Source organism: Solea solea, chromosome 14 (genome assembly GCF_958295425.1).
Source record: "Solea solea chromosome 14, fSolSol10.1, whole genome shotgun sequence".
Taxonomy (NCBI): domain Eukaryota; kingdom Metazoa; phylum Chordata; class Actinopteri; order Pleuronectiformes; family Soleidae; genus Solea; species Solea solea.
In genome coordinates this window covers 876,219-895,705 of record NC_081147.1, presented here as the reverse complement: position 1 = coordinate 895,705, position 19,487 = coordinate 876,219, and the positions used below count along the sequence as shown (strand labels likewise).

The 19,487-nt window shown below is 38.4% G+C and overlaps 1 long non-coding RNA gene across 1 annotated transcript in view; it reads right to left on the bottom strand.

Moving 5' to 3' along the window:
* LOC131472894 (uncharacterized) overlaps positions 1-19,178 on the bottom strand; it is a 35,672-nt gene extending 16,494 nt beyond the window's left edge. The window contains exons 1-2 of the long non-coding RNA XR_009242146.1: positions 19,126-19,178; positions 18,633-18,703 (exon numbers count right to left, since the gene is read on the bottom strand). This is a non-coding gene — a long non-coding RNA (uncharacterized LOC131472894). The remainder of the gene's footprint in view (positions 1-18,632; positions 18,704-19,125) is intronic.
* Between the last annotated feature and the right edge of the window lie 309 nt (positions 19,179-19,487).

The following is a 19,487-nucleotide window of genomic DNA, read 5'->3' as shown; positions in this document are numbered from 1 at the left end:
AGGATACTGAGGACACTCTGAGTGTGAGGACACTCTGAGGGTGAGGACACTCTGAAGGGGAGGACATGTGATGTAGCAGGTGTGCTTTCATGTTGAATTTCTCTTCTCTATTCTTTCATAATTTCCATTTTCCTGTGGGAAATAAACGTGTGTGGACACAAAAGTCTGGATATTATTGTTGCAGCCTGTGTTTGCTTGGCAAAGACTCATTAAACTGGAGCGAGGGGGAGGAGGCGGGGCCTGCAGGAGGTGAGGGGGTGAGGGGGCCGGAGCTCTGTGATGGAAATATTGATGACCCCAAAGCTAAAAATAAAGAAAGTTTTCATCAGAAGAAGAAGAAGAAGAAGAAGAAGAGGAGTTTCTGTTCTCATCAAACTTCATAATAAACTAACGTGTCTGTGAACTGAAGAACCAGCAGAACCAGCAGAACCAGGTTCCTGTTCCGATCCAGATTAAATCATCACGACAACAGAGTGAATATAAACACAACATGGACGATCAAATATAATGAACATTTTCATTCATTTATCAGGTAATTCATCCAAGAAATGTTGAAATATTAGATATTAAAAGAATAGTAAGAAATATGAGGTTTGGACAGAAAATAAACAAAAGCCACATTTTTCTTTTGAAATCTGAAGGCTGAAGCTGGACTGAGTTAAACAGGACTCTCTAATCTGACCACAGGTGGAAATGTGAGTGTGAATGTGATAAATGACCTGGAATTGGCTCCGGCTAATTCCATTATAGGATAAAAATGTGGTAGAAAACCAGTGAAAGGATGAAAATAATATTAAAAATGTCATCAAATGTTTGTTTTGTAAAATAAATTCAAATTGTAATGAATGTTTTTATTTATCAGCTAATTCATCCAAGAAATGTTGAAATATTAGATATTAAGAGAATAGTATGAGGTTAAATATGAGGTTTGGACAAACATTATAACAAATTTGAAGGCTGAAGCTGGAATTTGTTAAACTGGACAGAAAGTTGTAAATGTGAGTGTGAACATGATGAAACTTTGTCTTTTGTCACCTGGAACTGGCTCCATCTAATTCCGTGGTACGTAATGGAATAAAAAACAATGAAAGAGTGAAAATAATGTTAAGAAATGTCATCAAATGTTTTTTTAGTCAAAACAAGTTCGCTCAAATATCATTGGTGCGAATTTGCCAAAATCGCCAAAAAATGGCCGTTCAACCTAAGATGGCCGCCTTCCTGTAGGACTTACGGCGAAGTCGTCATTAACTTTTTGTACGGTCCTGACATGACTGACATGTTTACCAACTTTCATTCATGTACGTGAAACAAAAAAAATCACCTAATAAAAGCATTTTTCCATTTCCGTTAGCCCCGCCCACTTCCAATTTTCTACACTTTTCTACACCCTCAGACACGCGAGGAAGAATAATAATAAGAATAATACGTACGCACCTTGTGCTCGGACCCTAACTGAGTGTTTAAATGCATATTTTTCTGTTAAAATCAAGGCTGGACTGAGTTAATCTGAACTCTCTAATCTGACCACAGGTGTAAATGTGAGTCTCTCTTCAGCTGGAATTGGCTCCGTCTTTCCCCCCGCGGTCCATAAAAAGGATAAAAAAAACTGTTTCTAAAACTAATGAAAGAAAGAGTGAAATAAATGTGTGACGGTCCCTTAAAGCAGAGAAGATCTTTCTCTTTCCTGCAGAATGAAGAAGGTTCACGTTTGGGAATCGATGCCTGCGATATTGTGATGGAAATAATAAAAGAGCGCGAGACGAGATGAGGAAATAACAGCGGCTGTAATATCGCAGATAAATCCTGACGAGAGGAAGCGGCCGTGCTCGAGGACAGAATCCCCGTCTTTAAATCTCTCAAGTACAGACGAGGAAAAGTCTCTGAGGACAGAAGACGGACATTTGCAATAAAGTGATTCAGTGTCGAGGACGAATCCTCGTCAGAGAGAAAGAGAGAGGGTGATTGATGAAGTCGTCCTTTAATCAGTCGTCTCAGATTTCTGCTGATTTCTGTGACTCGTTTATGACACTGATTAAATACATTTACACATAAATCGTATCAATTTATTGTGAAGATTTGCATCATTCGCTGAGAAGAAAATCATTCAAATCTGACTGAAAAGTTAAAGAATTACACGACGTTTGCTTCATTTGTCCAAATTAACTGTGAAGAATTTTGTTCACACCGAATTCTACAATTTATTATGAATAAATAAAATTAAACGCACAAAATGAAATTTGGGGCGTCTTAGTTTCAGCTTTCTCCAGCCAGGTTGCACCTTTGGGGGGCGCTAATGAGCCATTTTGTACCACTTTTATTCACGTATTTCCCTGATTTTATAAAACTTTCACCAGTTCTGAATTAAATGTGTCAATTTTCCTCCGTTTTCACCGACGTTTCGATCCTCAAAAATGCGATCGTTACAGAAGAAAACAATTCTGCTAAAGTTGATAAATGTTCAAAGTTTCAAAGTTCTCAACCAAACTTGCTACTCTTGATTATTGCTGAAGACTAAAGTATATGTGAAAGTTTGAAGACAACTTTAAAAACAGCACCGTCTGCTGGTGACACAATCTGGTTTCTTTATAATTTCGTAGCTAACTTTTACACAATTTTATCGTATCTGAATCAAAATTAGTAAAACCACTACAAACACATGGTCGATTACACGCGTGTTGAATATGATTATGTATCGTAAAACGGTGTGGTCACAATTGGTACTGCAGGCACTCAGGAGCAGGGTCACTTCTACAGTAGCCCTCAATGGACAAAATAGACATGTTTTTAGTTTAATTCAGTTCATTTTAGTTAGTTTAGTAAAATTGTCCTGATTTAATAAAATTTTTCACCAGTTCTGAGTTGTGTCAATTTTTCAAGTTTCAAAAATGCGATCGTTCTGGGAGAAAATGTTGTAGAATTTGAACGTCTTGAAGCAAATCCTGCCAAAATAAAATATGCAAAATGTTCTCAAGTTGATATATTTACTTCAAAAAACTATGCAAATTTTGCAACATTTGCTTCAATATTTAAACTTTCAAAGTCCAAAATGAGAGGCGAGGAAAAGTGAAGGAGTCATTAAGTGTAAAGAAATGATCGCAAAAAATCCTGCGATCAAACAGAAACTCGCATTTTTCATGCAATCATTTTCAAACAAAGTCAGTGAAAAGTGGTTGTGAATTTCTAATTATCATATTTCTGTGACTGGAGTTGAAATAATTCAAACTCTGAGTGAGTTTTTACGATGTTTTCACACTGAATGTGACACATAATGAAAACGCAATGAGTTGTTTTTCATGAGTCCGGAGTGAGTCATTTATATCACTTCTACAGTAGCCCACAAAGGACTAACTAAACATGCTTTGAGTTTGGAAAAGACAAATGCAAATAAAGTCTAGAAGAGTAGGTGATCGGAGCGATTGATTTTCAGGCTCCGTCAACTTTATTGACCAAAACAGCAGAGTACGAGACTCATGTGTCCATTCAGCTCACGCCAAACGTGTCAAATGTTGTTTTTACAGTTCACAATAACACACACACACACACACACACACAGAGCAGAAAAGCAAACACAGCAGTTATTGAGTGGCGCGTGTGCATTTGCATTAGCTTCATTCACATGGACGCGGCTGCTTCTCTAACTGTTCCCCACAGTCTCATTCACAGTGAGAGCTGCAGTAAATTTACACAGTGAACTCCACGATATTAACCAAATTAAACACTAAATTTGAGCCTCCCTCCCTCCCTCTCTTTCTCCCTCCCTCTCTTTCTCCCTCCCTCTCTCTGAAAAACGAGACGAGTCTTCAGTCACGAGGACGACGAGGACGAGGAGGATTTAGTGCTAAGTGAAGTTAGCCGCTGTAAAACTGTCGTGGGAATGGATTCCTCAATTCTCTCAGCTCACAGGAGTTTTCATAGAAGGAGACGTAAATTTCAGACCAGGACGGACAGATGGACAGATGGACAGCTGACTGAAGACAGACCACTGAGACATTTATGCTGACTAACAAAAAACAATGTTCACCCACTTTATATACAAGATCACATATTCACGATATTTGTCACAATATTTTAGTCATGATATCATCACAATATTTATGTCACTTTATTTTAGTCACAATATTTATGTCACAATATCATCACGCTATTTGTCAAGATACTTATGTCACGATATTTAAGTCATGACATATCACAATATTTATGTCACGATATTATCACAATATTTTTGTCACGATATTTAAGTCATGATATATCATGATATTTATGTCACGATATTTGTCACACTATTTATGTCACGATATTTATGTCATGATATCACGATATTTATGTCACAATATTATCACGATATTTGTCACGATACTTATGTCACGATATTTAAGTCATGACATATCAGAATATTTATGTCACGATATTATCACGATATTTATGTCACGATATTATCACAATACTTATGTCATGATATTTAAGTCATGATATATCACAATATTTATGTCACGATATTATCACGATATTTATGTCACGATATTATCACAAAATTTATGTAACAATATTTAAGTCATGATATATCACAATATTTATGTCACGATATTATCACGATATTTATGTCACGATATTATTACAATATTTATGTCACAATATTTAAGTCATGATATATCACGATATTTATGTCACGATATTACTACAATATTTATGTCACAATATTTATGTCATGATATCACGATAATTAAGACACGATATATCACAATATTTATGTCACGATATTTGTCACAATATTTATGTCATGAAATTATCACGATATTTATGTCACGATATTATCACAATACTTATGTCATGATATTTAAGTCATGATATATCACATTATTTATGTCACGATATTATCACGATATTTATGTCACGATATTATCACAATATTTATGTAACAATATTTAAGTCATGATATATCACAATATTTATGTCACGATATTATCACGATATTTATGTCACGATATTATTACAATATTTATGTCACAATATTTAAGTCATGATATATCACGATATTTATGTCACGATATTATTACAATATTTATGTCACAATATTTATGTCATGATATCACGATAATTAAGACACGATATATCACAATATTTATGTCACGATATTTGTCACAATATTTATGTCATGAAATTATCACGATGTTAATGTCACGATATTTAAGTCATGATATTATCATGATATTTAAATCACCATATTATCACGATATTAATGTCACAATATTTAAGTCACGCTACGATAAACTGCTTTACAAGTCACTAGTTTGTGTTTGTGTCGCGGATAAAACCAGCAGTTTCACACAGCCGTGATATGATGACTCCACCCACGTGGAGGAGGAGCTATGAAGTCATGGTAAACAACATGACTGATACCGAGAGACTGAGTCGAGTTAGAACTGTACAGTGGAAAAACGCCATTTCTTTTCCTGTAGGTGAAATAAACTCATGTGTCATAAACACTGACTGTTCACTTAGAGAGGGAGACAGAGGAGGAGGAGGAGGAGGAGGAGGGAGCAGAGGGAGACTGTGAGGAGGGATGATGGAGCGGTGGAGTGGTTTGAGGGGGAGGAGGAGGGGGAAGAGGAGGGGGAGGAGTCTGTTTTCACTCTAATCTGTTTACTTTGCAATTTGTGTTTTCAGAGCGAGTCCATTCATTCTGCTTAACCTGACACTTCACTCACCGACGGCTCTGTGTGTGTGTGTCTGTGTCTGTGTGTGTGTGTGTGTGTGCGTGTGTGAGGGGAGGGTAAATCTCATTTAAGCCTCCCTTTTATTGAGATGTGTGTGTGTGTGTGTGTGTGTATACATATGTGGGTGTTTGTGAAAGCTCATTTACATCCTGTTGTATTGTAATTGTGTGTGTGTGTGTGTGTTTGTCCATTAGCAGCCCAGTGTAATTATTCACTAGCGTAGCCATTAGCTAAAGCAACAAACAGCACATCCTTTGTGTGTCTGTGTGTGATGGAAAAATCATTCATTCATCCATTCATTCATTCACGACTCGATACTAATTATAAAGACTTATGAGGGGACTGCGCCACACTGTGAAGCATTATGGGATGTTTGAGGCCACTCAACAAGATGACATATTTCTCATTAAACTCACACACACACACACACACACACACACACACAAGACTGTAGTGAATGATTACAGAGATACCACACCCTCTAGTATCTACTGTTACCGATATCACAACCTCAAGAATCTACTGATACCGATATCACAACCTCAAGTATCTACCGATACCGATATCACAAGCTCGAGAATCTACCGATATCACAACCTCAAGTATCTACCGATACCGATATCACAAGCTCGAGAATCTACCGATATCACAACCTCGAGTATCTACCGATACCAATATCACAACTTCGAGAATCTACCGATATCACAAATTCGAGTGAGTGAATGAGCGTCACACATATCACACATAACAGAACATAACACAACATAATTTGCTGTTCTCCCACTAGGTGGCGCCTTCTTGAAAACCCAAAAAAAGCATTCAGGAATACTCGTCATGGAAAAGTTCAACTCCAAAGTTGTGCACTTTCTAATGGGTGTGGCCAAAAATCCAATCCAACTTTATTTATAAAGCACTTTAAAAAACAACAACAGCTGATACAAAGTGCTGTACAACAGAGATAAATAAGATAAATAAAATATAAATAATGACATCATAGGCCTAACAACAATACTGTAGAAAGTCTTAATAAAAATACAAATGAAAAAGTCAAACAATAAAACTATACTAAGATAAACAAGCTCATACTGGCTTGAAAGCCAAAGAGTAAAAATGGGTTTTAAGATGTGTTGTGACAGTGAAGGGGCGTGTCTAACAGTGAAGGGGCGTGGTCTAACATGCTGTGGAAAAGCTCTGTCCTCTCTGAGCTTCCGTTTAGATTTTGGTGTCTGCAGGAGCAGCTGATCAGCTGACCTCAGAGACCGGGCAGGAGCGTAAGGCCAGTTTTCTTTTTCAATTGTTCTTTTAATGAGTTGATTACTTAGAATGACAACCGTAGGGGGCGCTCAGCACCTCATATGCCTCATAAGTCTGAACTATCCCTTTAAACTGCACAGAATTTAGTGTCCAGAGTTGAAATGAAAGAGCCGGACTTGGTCTCCCTGCAGAAATTGAGGTTGCGATAACTCTGCGACCTTTCCTTCCCTCGGAGCGTTGAAAACGAGGCGTAATAACTTTTCTCGGGGTAAACATTCATGTATTTTTCAGCGTGAAAGTGTTTGAACTGCTTCGCCTTGGCCTCGACTTCCCTCCAACCCCACAGGTGATGTATATTTAATGCCACGGTCAGGCCGGACTTTCACAGGTACAGTAGGCAACAGGACGCTCACTCACTCGCTCGCTCTGGGCGCCGCGAACGTGTCGAGGAGCTGGAGATGTGAAAGCGCTCGCCGGCCGGAATCAAAGAGAGGGGAAGACGAGTGGAGGTGAAGGACAGGGTTGAAACAGAAGCTCCACGGAGCGCGCAGTGAGGCCTGTCAGGACACGGGCCGCTCAATCGGCTGCTTTGTCAGCGATCATCGAGGAGTCCAGCGTCTTTCTGTCCAACGTCAGAGAAGACAACAGAGACAGCATCAGCTTCTTCACTAACACGTGTCAACACTGGACTTTCTCTGTTCACATCTGAGTCTGAGACACGTGTCCAGTGTAAACCGACATTATATCTACGTCATCATGACGATGATGAGATTTTAAAGACTTTTCCTCGTTGCATTATTGAATAAATGCACGGAATCAAACAACAATATTATTTAAACCTAATTATTTCAGTTACAGCAGAGTTTGACCACATTTATATTCACTGTGATTGTTTGTAACTCATGAAATAAACAGGTTTTTATCTTAAATGAATTGTAATAAGTGTTATTTAAGATCATGTCGTACAGATCATAAACAGCAGATTATATTTCATTTTACAGTGTAGTTATCAGCTGACATAATCCAATGACATATACTAAAATAACCAGATATAATAACCAGAATAATCAGATTTAAACCTTTGAATTAACCGGATTACGAAAACAGTGTGATTGCACCCACTGAAGTAATCTGATTTCAACTCCCTCAGCAATCCCTTTTTCATCCTGTAAAGCTAATCTGAATACGACACCAAAATAATCTGATTCCAGCAACTGCACTAATCTGAATGAATTCCGCAGAATGATCAGATTATGTATACTAAACTAAATGAATTCAATAAACAAGGTAATCTTAATCTTAATGCACCAAAATTATCAGATTATTTACAGTGTTTTTTTACAATGTATTTACAGAGTATTTTACAGCGTAAAGTGTATTTTACAGTGTATGTCCAGTGTATTTACAGAGTATTTTACAGTGCATTGTCACTCTCAAACTTTCCATGAGTCCAGAGCCGTGTGCAGTTTTATATCCACATTTATCTCCTATATCAGGATATAATCTCAAACACTATACACAGATTATTAATTATTGAAGAGATTTCGCCCCCCAGCCTCACAGAAATATTACATATAAATAGATATGATGTGTTTTTACAAACAGCGCCTGAAATACTGACATTTCCACTGATCTGTGAAGACGTCGCTGAGATCAACATGCGTGAACTTGTTCAATGGGATAAATCTGTAATACGCAATCTTACCAAATTTCAGTCAAATGTGATGAGTTTTGACAGAGATTAGATTTTTACACTGTTGAAAATCAGACTTAACAAATATACACTGCGTTAAATCTGTAACATGTAATTACAGTTTTTCCCATTATAACAGATGAGCGTTTTCATGAAAGTTTGATAATTGATTTGTGACGTCATCGGTGGGGAGATGATTCTTGGTTGATCACCTACCTATCACGAAAAATTCAGATTAAACCGTCAAAGAGTTACAAACTTCTGGTTATTTATGTATTTGTTGAGGCGACGTAAATAAAAACAAAGTGAAATGTGTTCGCCGCGGTCGGTGATGTTTTGAAAATGAAGAGTTAAACGTCTGTTCACAACATCTGACACAGCGTTAAATAAACTCACATGGAAAAACACGGCATTTATTGACTTATTTATTGTTTTCAACACAGAAGGCGTCGCCTTTGTCGTCTCCGCTCGTGTCTATAAAGTGAATAAACAACCAAATGTTCTTTTCTGAAATTCAAATCCACACACCTCCTCATCTCTCTCTGTGTCTGTGTGTCTCCGTTTGTCCGTCCTCTAGCCGTCCTCCACCCAAATGTCAATCCCCGACCAAATTGAAGCACTTTTATTATACGTGTTGTTTTTCCTTTAAACAAAGACTTTGGGGAAAAGACAAAAAACAACAGCAGCAACGTAAAGGAGCCGCAGCCTTGAGTAACAGCAGCGTCTGATTGGTCGGTCAAACCACCGTGATTAGGCATGAAAACACCGTCCTCCTCCTCAGTGAGGTGACAGGCTGAACGCTGATATGAGAGGGTGTGTGTGTGTGTGTTATCTTCTGCTCTCCGACGTTCCCAAATCTTTGAGATCGAGGGGAAAATTGAAGCGACGTGGAAAAGAAGCTCGGAGGAGACGGACACGTCTGAGTGTCTGCCGGCGCAAACTGCATGCTAATGCTCCGTCTCACACACACACACACACACACTGATGTATAGAATAGCTCATTATTTGGCAGGCAGTCTGTTTATGGATGTTTAGAATGGCTCATTATTGGGCAGGCAGTCTGTTGGTGGACGTATAGAATAGCTCATTATTTGGCAGGCAGTCTGTTGATGGATGTTTAGAATGGCTCATTATTTGGCAGGCTGTTTTCTGACATAATTCCCAGTTCTGAGTTCTGACGTAAATAGAACGCACCATCACTGACTCGGTTTTCCAAGTAAACAAAGAAAACTGGAGAACAATAGTTGTGAAAGCTGCCTCAGCATTTTCAATGAATTACATTTATTTATTCAGCTGCTTCTCACGTTACTGAAGTCACAGAAATATGATGTGATACAAAATCAGCTGTTTTTAATTGAATAGTAATAAAGAAATATTGATGTTTTTAAAAATGTTTTTTGAAAAGTGAACTCTCTGCTGTTGTCGAGGTCACGGAGTCTTGTCCTCTGACGCAGAGAGACAAACCAAATAATGACATCACAGAAGATGTCGGCTGAATAAATGGTGTTATAACTCAAATCTAAGAGATAGCAGACGCTTCTTTCTTTTTCTTTTATTTTATATTTGGGGTTCACTGAGACACAGAGTTAGAGTGCGGACAGAGATGTGATGTAATTTGGGGCGTCTTATTCGAGGATGAGCAGAGAAGATGGAGGAAAACAAGATAAACCACAGGAATGGGAATGATTTAGAGAAAGAAAGAAAGAAAGAAAGAAAGAAAGATTGTTTTTTTGTTTTAAGAAAAGCTCATTATTTAGCAGGCAGTCTGTTGGCAGATGTATATGTAACATGATGTATGATTAGCTCACTATTTAGCAGACAGTCTATCGGTGGATGGATAGAACAGCTCACTATTTGGCAGGCAGTGTCTTTGTGGATGAATAGAAATCAAAAACAAAATCTTTCATGTAATGAATATTAACGCAAAATCAATCTTTCTTTACTTAATTGAGTGGAATTTAAGAATGTATACTTTACAATGTCTTATATTTGCATACAATATAATTTATTATATTAATATTTAAAACAGACCATTATTTTAGCTTCTTTCTGCTAATTAAAGCTTGAAGTAAAGCTGCCACATCTTAAAATGACTATTTTTCTGTCTTGATTGTTTTTCTTTTACAACAATGTAATTACATTTTTACAGTGTAATACAGAGCGACTGTCGCGCTGTCGTCAGCGTGTGATTGACACGTCGGCGCCGCTGAAGAGTCTATCGAGAGAAACGCTTGCTGTATCTTTTTCACATTAAGACTGTGAACATCAGTCATTTCCATCATGAACACGACAGACTCGCACGCTTCCATCAGGGAAATGATGGCATTAGACGGAGAGAGGAGACTCTGGAGAGGGAGGAGGCTTTCGTGATGAGAGGGGTGAGGACGGGGGGGAGGAGGAGGAGGAGGAGGGAGCTAATTACCCTTTTTATTTCTCCCCTCTCTTGGTCCCAGGAGGAGTCGCCTGGCCCTGTTGGAGGCGAGGACGATCCAGCTCACGCCACATTAGCTCTCTCGCTCTGTCACACCGAGAAATGAGTGAACGCACGACGACTGTCGACTTCATCGCGCTGTGTTTGTCAATCTGCACGAATGTCTTGACTTACACGCCACTGTCCTTATGTTACAAACTGCAGAGTAAATACTTTTAATGATTTAGAGTCAAGCGCTGACGTCTGTGTCACAATCCAGGAAAACATGGCAATTTGTGTGTTTGCATTTTTACATGTTACACACGTAAAACCACATCTGTATCACGTTATAATGCGAGTTTGTGGTAAAAACAAAAGACTTTGGACTTTGGTTTCAAAAGCACAACTCTTTATCAGCTAATAAATTATACACTATAAAACCAAGAACACAAAAAATCTGACCGAAGGCCGTGATTGGCCAGACCTTCGACATCCCTGTTTTAGTTTATTATTCCAGAGGACGGTGTCCGGACGTAGATCAGTCTTAGACAGTCGAGACTAAAGAATTCTACTTATAATTACAAAATCCATTTATAGTTCCAACTTCACTTATAGTTCTAAATTCTACTTATAATTCCAAATTGTAGTTATAGTTCCAAATTCCATGTATAAATCCAAATTGTACTTATAATTCCAAATATTACTTATTGTCAGGCGGTACAGAGGACCCAAGCGCAGGCAGGATGTATTTGACAGGATGGTCAAACAAAAACAAGTCAGGACAAAGGCATAAATCCAAAAACACATGTTTTCATGTTTTCACATGAATCAGGGCAGGGAGACAGATCTACACACAGGAAGCCAGACACAGACATGAGTGACACACTGGGCAGGCTTACGTACAGAGGAAGGTGAGGGGAGATCACAAAGCAGGTGTGGCAAACCCGACGCAGGTGAACAGGATGAGGCTCATCAACAGAACAGGGAGGGGAGGGGGAGTGAGCGGAGACAGCAGGTAAGTGGGAGAAACACAAGCACACACAGGAAGTAGAACTACAAAATAAAGCAGAGAGACACAAAAGGAGACAAACAAGACACAAGCATGACACTTATAATTCCAAATTCCACTTATAATTCCAAATTCTACTTATAATTCTAAAATCTATTTATAATTCCAACTTCCACTTATAATTCTAAAATCCACTTATAAATCTAAATTCCACTTGTAATTCCAAATTCCACCTATAATTCTAAAATCCACTTATAATTCTAAATTCTACTTATAATTCCAAATTCCACTTATAATTCTAAATTCCACTTATAATTCCAAATTCTACTTATAATTCTAAAATCTACTTATAATTCCAAATTCCACTTATAATTCCAAATTCTACTTATAATTCTAAAATCCACTTATAATTCTAAATTCCACTTATAATTCCAAATTCCACCTATAATTCCAAATTCTACTTATAATTCTAAAATCTACTTATAATTCCAAATTCTACTTATAATTCCAAATTCCACTTATAATTCTAAAATCTACTTATAATTCCAAATTCCACTTATAATTCCAAATTCTACTTATAATTCTAAAATCCACTTATAATTCTAAAATCCACTTATAATTCTAAAGTCCACTTATAATTCTAAATTCCACTTATAATTCCAAATTCCACCTATAATTCCAAATTCTACTTATAATTCTAAAATCTACTTATAATTCCAAATTCTACTTATAATTCCAAATTCCACTTATAATTCTAAAATCTACTTATAGATGTATTTTTTACAGTGCGTTGTCTTTTGTGAAACAGCTTCACATTAAAAAAAGTTTCCTCAGCTTCAATTTGTGTCAAATCCGACTTTTGGAGGGAAAAAAACTGGGTAAAGTGCGATCTTTCTCTGCGGTGTCGTCAGTGTGTGTGTGTGTGTGTGTGTGTGAGGAGGAGGTGATAATGTGTTGGGGATGTAGTAAATTTGAATACAATGACATGAAGTAAAGCCAGTTGTCACGCTGAGCTGCGGTTCTGCTCCGGCGAGTCTTTGTCCACGCGGTTCCGGATTTACCAAATCCTCGAAAGACGAAACGAACCCTGTCTCTTCATTGTGTGAGCCGTGAAAACCCCGCCCCCCTCTCCTCCTCACCCTCTTCCTCTCTCTCTCTCTCAGGAAGTTCGAGCTGTTAAACATTTGGGGATTGGTTTCAATTTAACGCGGCGCGTAGAAAACGAAAGAATCAATTTAAAGTCGCTCGGTCCCCTGAGGTCACCTGGTAAAACAGAGAGAGAGAGAGAGAGAGAGACATTAAAGCAAAGACAAAATAATATAATAAGTGCCACGTTAGGAGGAAATAAAGAGGAAATGTAATGTGCACAGTCGACTTAATTAGTGCTGCGTGTGTTTTTGTGTAAAAATGATCTGCAGCGCTCGTCTCAGATGGGAGGAACGTTAATGTGGAAGTGGCTTAATGAGGAAAAAATAACAATTTCAACAAAACTCCCTCATGATATTAACAGAATGAAAGTGGTGATAATAAAAAAAAGGAGGCGGGAAAAATAAGCGCTTTTCCACGGCTGTAAAGTGTGAAGAGACACAAGAATAAGAAATGATTTACTTATTTATTCTTATTAACCACAGAGTAGTTATTTATAAACTCCATTTAGTTTTAGGGATAAGTCGTTTGGATATTTAAGTGGCTTCAAATATATTTACAGAATCATAATTTCAAATTTGACTTTGTTTATCTCCACAGATGAGGAACAACAGAACAGAACGTGTTTAATTCAAACAGATCGACCGATATATCTAAAAAAAACTACATGATCCTTAAAACGCCCCCTGGTGGAGAGCAGCAGTTTCTGAACATCTTTAACTTCATCTTCACTCCAGAGAGTCACTGAACGCTTTTTGATGGAAACAAAGGAGGAGGAGGAGCTATGAAGTCATGGAAAAACAACGTGATGAGTCAAGCTGAGTTAGAACTGAGCGAAGAAAAAAGTGACGTAAATCAGTGCGGAGGAGAAAATCCATCGTACACAATCAAACTTTTACTATAAATAATAATGTCACGATATTTATGTCACGATGTTTATGTCAGGATATTATCATGATATTTAAGTCACGATATTTAAGTCCCGATACAATATAATCATGATATTATCACGATATTTAAGTCACAATATTATCACGATATTTAAGTCCCGATACAATATAATCATGATATTATCATGATATTTAAGCCTCGACACAATTTTATCATGATATTTAAGTCACAATATTTAAGTCACGATATGATCATGATATTTAAGCCTCGACACAATTTTATCATGATATTTTAGTCACAATATTATCACGATATTTAAGTCCCAATACAATATAATCGTGATATTATCAAGATATTTAAGTCACAATATTATCACGATATTTAAGTCCCGATACAATATAATCATGACATTATCACAATATTTAAGTCACAATATTTAAGTCCCAAAATTATCACGATATTTAAGTCATGATAGTGTCACGATATTTTAAGATACGCTTTGATATTTAAGCCTCGATACAATATTATCACGATATTTAAGCCATGCTACGATATGAATCAACTGATTCTAATGATTCAGTTTCACCCAAAACAACTGCTTTACAAGTTGCTAGTTTGTGTTTGCGTCGCGTAGAAAACCACGTCACCGTGGTCTCACGCAGCCGTGATATAATGACTCCGCCCACATTGAGGAGGAGCTATGAAGCCATGGAAAACCAGACCGTGGGTGGAAAGGCAAACGTTTGAGAGAAAAGTGCGACTGTAAATAAATACAGAACATTTTGTCATGAACGTGTGAATGGAAAGATAATCCACGTGTAAAAGCTTGAATGACGAGAAAGTTTCCCGCAGACACGTCTTTGCTGTTGTTTGTGGCCTTTACTTGTGTATTTTTACCTCTTCCTTCTCGCCGCCGTATAAATGTACTCGCCGCCTTTGAGCTTCCGTGCCAGTTAGAGCTCATTTAAATTTAAAAACAAAGAAGAAAAGCGGCGAGGGAGCGAGGTGGTGGAGGACGAGCAGGAGACACGGAGGAGCTTGAATCAGATCCAGACGGACGAACTGAGACGACGGCAGAGCCAAGAACACAGCGGTGAGGCTTTCAGCGCCGCGGCAGAGACGGAGAGTAATTAAAGGTGTTTCTGACGGGGGGGGGGGGGGGGCGTTTGATGTGAAGCTTCCCAGCAGGACTCGCCTTCACTGCGAGAGCTAACATGACAGTTGGCGATAAATCTGAAAGCACTTTGTTTGTTCCTGCGCAGAAAAAAACAACAACACACTGACAGGAAGTCAGAAATCTATTAATACTCCGGCGGTTTAATTAGGACAATGATGACCCGGCGAGCGATCAGCGGGGTAAACATCCACTTTAAAGCCTCCTGTCTTCTGAAGAAGAGGAAAAAAACTCCTCTCAGGTAACTGCCACAAACTCTGGAGTCATGAAAAAATAGAAAATAAGAATAAATGTTTTTATGGTGGAAAGACGCTGTTCTGTTTATCTGCCAGCAATTAGCCTGGCAACGCTCCGGCGTCCAGTCAGCGCGAGAATACATCAGCAACATAAAGACGACGGCGGCGCGGGGGAAACGGGATGTTTTACACCCGGAGAAAAGGACAATACCAACACAGACAATCCTCATTAACCCTGAAAGAACGGCTTTAATTCTATTTAAATTAGCTTATTTAAAAAACAACAACAACATGAATTTAACCACATTTAACTGTTCGGGTTACTGACCTGTGTCATAAAATCCACGTCAGTCTAAGTCTACGATGTTCGCGTCTTTATCTCACTGTGAGACAGACGTTTGTAAACCACTCACTCTCCCACACCAAAGCCCATAGAGAAAACCAGTGATTTTAGGAGCTGCTGGGCCACTGCTGCCTCGTGTGGTCACTTTGTGTCACTGAGGTTAATCTGAACTAAACATTTCAAAAGCCAAATTCTGCTAAATAAGACATTTGAAGTTCCTGTTCTGACTGTTATTCAACAACTTCCTGTGTGTGTGACGTTAAAATCAGTGATTTCCTCTCTGGGGTTTGGTGTGGCAGAGTGAGCGGTTTTACAAACTTAGTTTTTAAGATAGCGCAGATTCAAACTGACATAAATAATGTATTAAAGACGTGTTTTCACAGATTTGTGTTGTGTGTTTGACTCTGACGGCAAAAAAACTCTCTTGTTTTCTCAGTTTACAGCAAACGTATTAACACCAGGACCAAAGATGGTTTTTTTCATCCTCTAATTACGTCTGTTTCTCTTTCTCATTTGTGTTTTTCCTCGTCTCTAATATCTCCCTCCACACACACACACACACACACTTCTTCACCTCCCTCCCTCCTCCTCCTCCTCCTCCTCCTCGTCTCGTTTTCCTTCATTTCTCCCTCTGCTCTTGTCTAAAATTGAGAACAGAGTAGCTGGTAATTGAAGATCATTGTCTCTCCTCAGGCCCTCAGGATTTGCAGCTCCTTTCACCACCAGACTATTTTTTTGCTCGTCTTTTCTGTGTGTGTTTCTCCTCTTCCTCCTCTTCCTCTTCTTCTCTCCACAAGTCCTTCTCTGAAATTGGATTTTCATTTGAGCCGGAGCAGAAGCACCCGTTGTCGTGTTTATGCCGCCCTTCCTGCCATCAATTTTCTTTTCTCTCCTCCTCACTTGGTCCAGGCAGGTCTCGTCTGTATCTCCTCCTGTGAATGATCTGCTCTCAGTCCACCGTGGACAGGAGCTCCATTTCCCTTCTGATGCTTCTTTAAAGCAAAAAGCTGCTGCTGCTGCTGCTGCTGCTGCTGCTGCTGCTCAGAGGAGAAGCTGAGAAGATCGAAGCGTGTGATCGGGAAGACGATGTTCCCGCGTCACCTGCTGCAGTTACAGGACGTTCTGACCTCGTTTAACTTCCCGTCTCTGAAATAAACCTCCTCTCTTACAGTCACATGTGGGTTTTTTACACATTTACACCAGATTTATATCATTTCAACGATTACAAAGACTAAAGATATTAAAATATGTACGTGATTGATTGTGTTTTTTGAGATGAATCGTCATTTTTCTTGTTTTCACTTATACTTTTAATATTATTCTGTATTTCTATCAGGTCTTAGTTTCTGTTCTCGACAAGAGGTTTAAGAATGAATATAATGAGAGCGATGACAACCACTTAACACTGTATTGTAATATTTTAACTAGTTTTAACAGCTGTTCACGTATAGTTTGCTTTTATATCATAGTGTTTCGTATTTCTCTTATTTCAGAGTTGTAAAGTGCTGCTTTCATCTGTAAAGAAAACTACTTCATATCTTGTTAAAAAACCTCTTCTCTTTGCTCCGTCTTTGTGGCTCGTCAGGGACAGGAAGTCAAACACTGATAATACAACATTAAATGTCGATGTTTGTTGTTTTTCAGAATAAAAGCACCCGTGTTGACACCGATGATGATGAAGATCCAGAGACGACGCGGTAAACGATGAACACGGTGAAAGACGACCGTTTAAAAATCTGATGAAAGTTTAACCCATTTATGTCGTCCATTTTGTTTTTCCCGGGGGGCGTGGCCTGTAACTATAGAAATCCATGGACACACACAGTGTAAACAAGGATTTAGTCCTTAACTTTAAGAAAGAAAAACCTTCTGAACAAAAACACACAAAGAAACGTGCAGTGACATCAAAATGGCCGCCAGTTTCTCTGAATCCGCCTCATTAACCTGCGCGAAAACACAAAAACTGGCCATCGACTCGTCTGTGAAACTTTTCACACACACACACACACACACACACTGAGAGTGAAAGTCTTGTTTGTGTTGCTTAATGAGCTCCATGTTCTACAGCGTCAACACAGTGTGAAGCCAAAATCTGCACAAACAACAAGTTTAACAACAACAACAGCTTTTGTTACAAGACTACGACTCCGGCGCGACTCGGTCGGAAAACATGACGGAGATTCCAACACATTTTTTACAATTAACTGAGAGTTGATGACAAAAATGAAGAGTCTGTGAGTTTGTGTCCGGAAGATACCACTTTTTTTTTACGATATCACAAACTAGCATTTTCTGTTACAACATATTTGTTTGTATTTGTTACCTCTTTAGGACCCTAGTCCGCGTGGAGACCAAAACCTGGTCCTACAGCGGTCAAACCTAATTTCTGAGAAACTGGTTCAGTACCGAGATTTGAATTAGTACAAAAAATTAGTATGGGACCTAGAGTTGAGCCTTGAGGAACACCACAAATCAAAATGTGTAACATATGTGGTGTAAAAGTAACTTTAGGACCTTTTCTAAAGGTCAAAACACTGACCTTGCCAGGACCAGGAGCCCTATGGACCAACTCCTGGTCCTAAAGAGGTCGAACCTCATTTCTAAAGGAACTGGTTAAGGACCAAGATTTGAATTAGCGACTCAAATAAACCTAAAAACAACTGAAAAAGAGAGTTGTTTAAAAAAGTATGGGACTAGACCTGAGCCTTGGGGAACACCACAAATCAAAACGTGTAACGTACAGTATGTGGTGTAAAACTCACTTTACAGTGTTTCTCGTCATAAACACGGACCTTGCCAGGACCAGTACTGCAGGTGACCACAGGTGATAAACCTGAAACAACAATTACATCAAATACAAAAAGTTACATATAATAACAACATCAATAAATCTGTAACTTTCAAATGGCTACTTTCATTTTTCCAATTAACAAACACTGATTCTTTTAAATAAAGAAGCAATGAAAATGTCCCTTTTTTATAAAGTTGAATTACATAAAACACAGCAGACCCAACTGATTAAGTACTGCGGTCTTGGCTAACATTAATAGCAGAGAATGCTAACAGAGTTAGCCCAGCGCTAACCAACAGTGCTGACGGGAGCTAGCGGAAATGCTAGCGGAAATACTAGCCGAGCGCTAATCGCGAGCGCTAATTAACACTCCTATGACTGATAGCTGGGTGCTAACAGTGCGGTAAACAAACAAAACATGTGTATTTATTAACTAAACATCGTTAGCAACTGCTGCTACTTACCAACGCTTCTGTGTAAGACTTTAGATATGAACCACTTCCGTGATCAAGAAAAACCCGGAAGCAGACGGACTAACAGCTTTTCAAAATAAAATGAAAAGACACAAAAGCCTTGAATAAATGATTCAGACCCACAAATAATTTCAAAATGATACATATATAAATATACTGACACAATAAAGCTGAACCTTGAACGTCCCACAGCTCCAGACCATGGAGAATTATTTACTTCATTCTCAGTTTGTGAAATAAAATCATATTTATATAAATATAAAAAGAAGTATTTTATTGTACAAACTTCAGCAGAGAAAAACTCCACCACTCTCAGGTCAGGGTCACTGTGTCTCGTCTCTTTCACCACACTG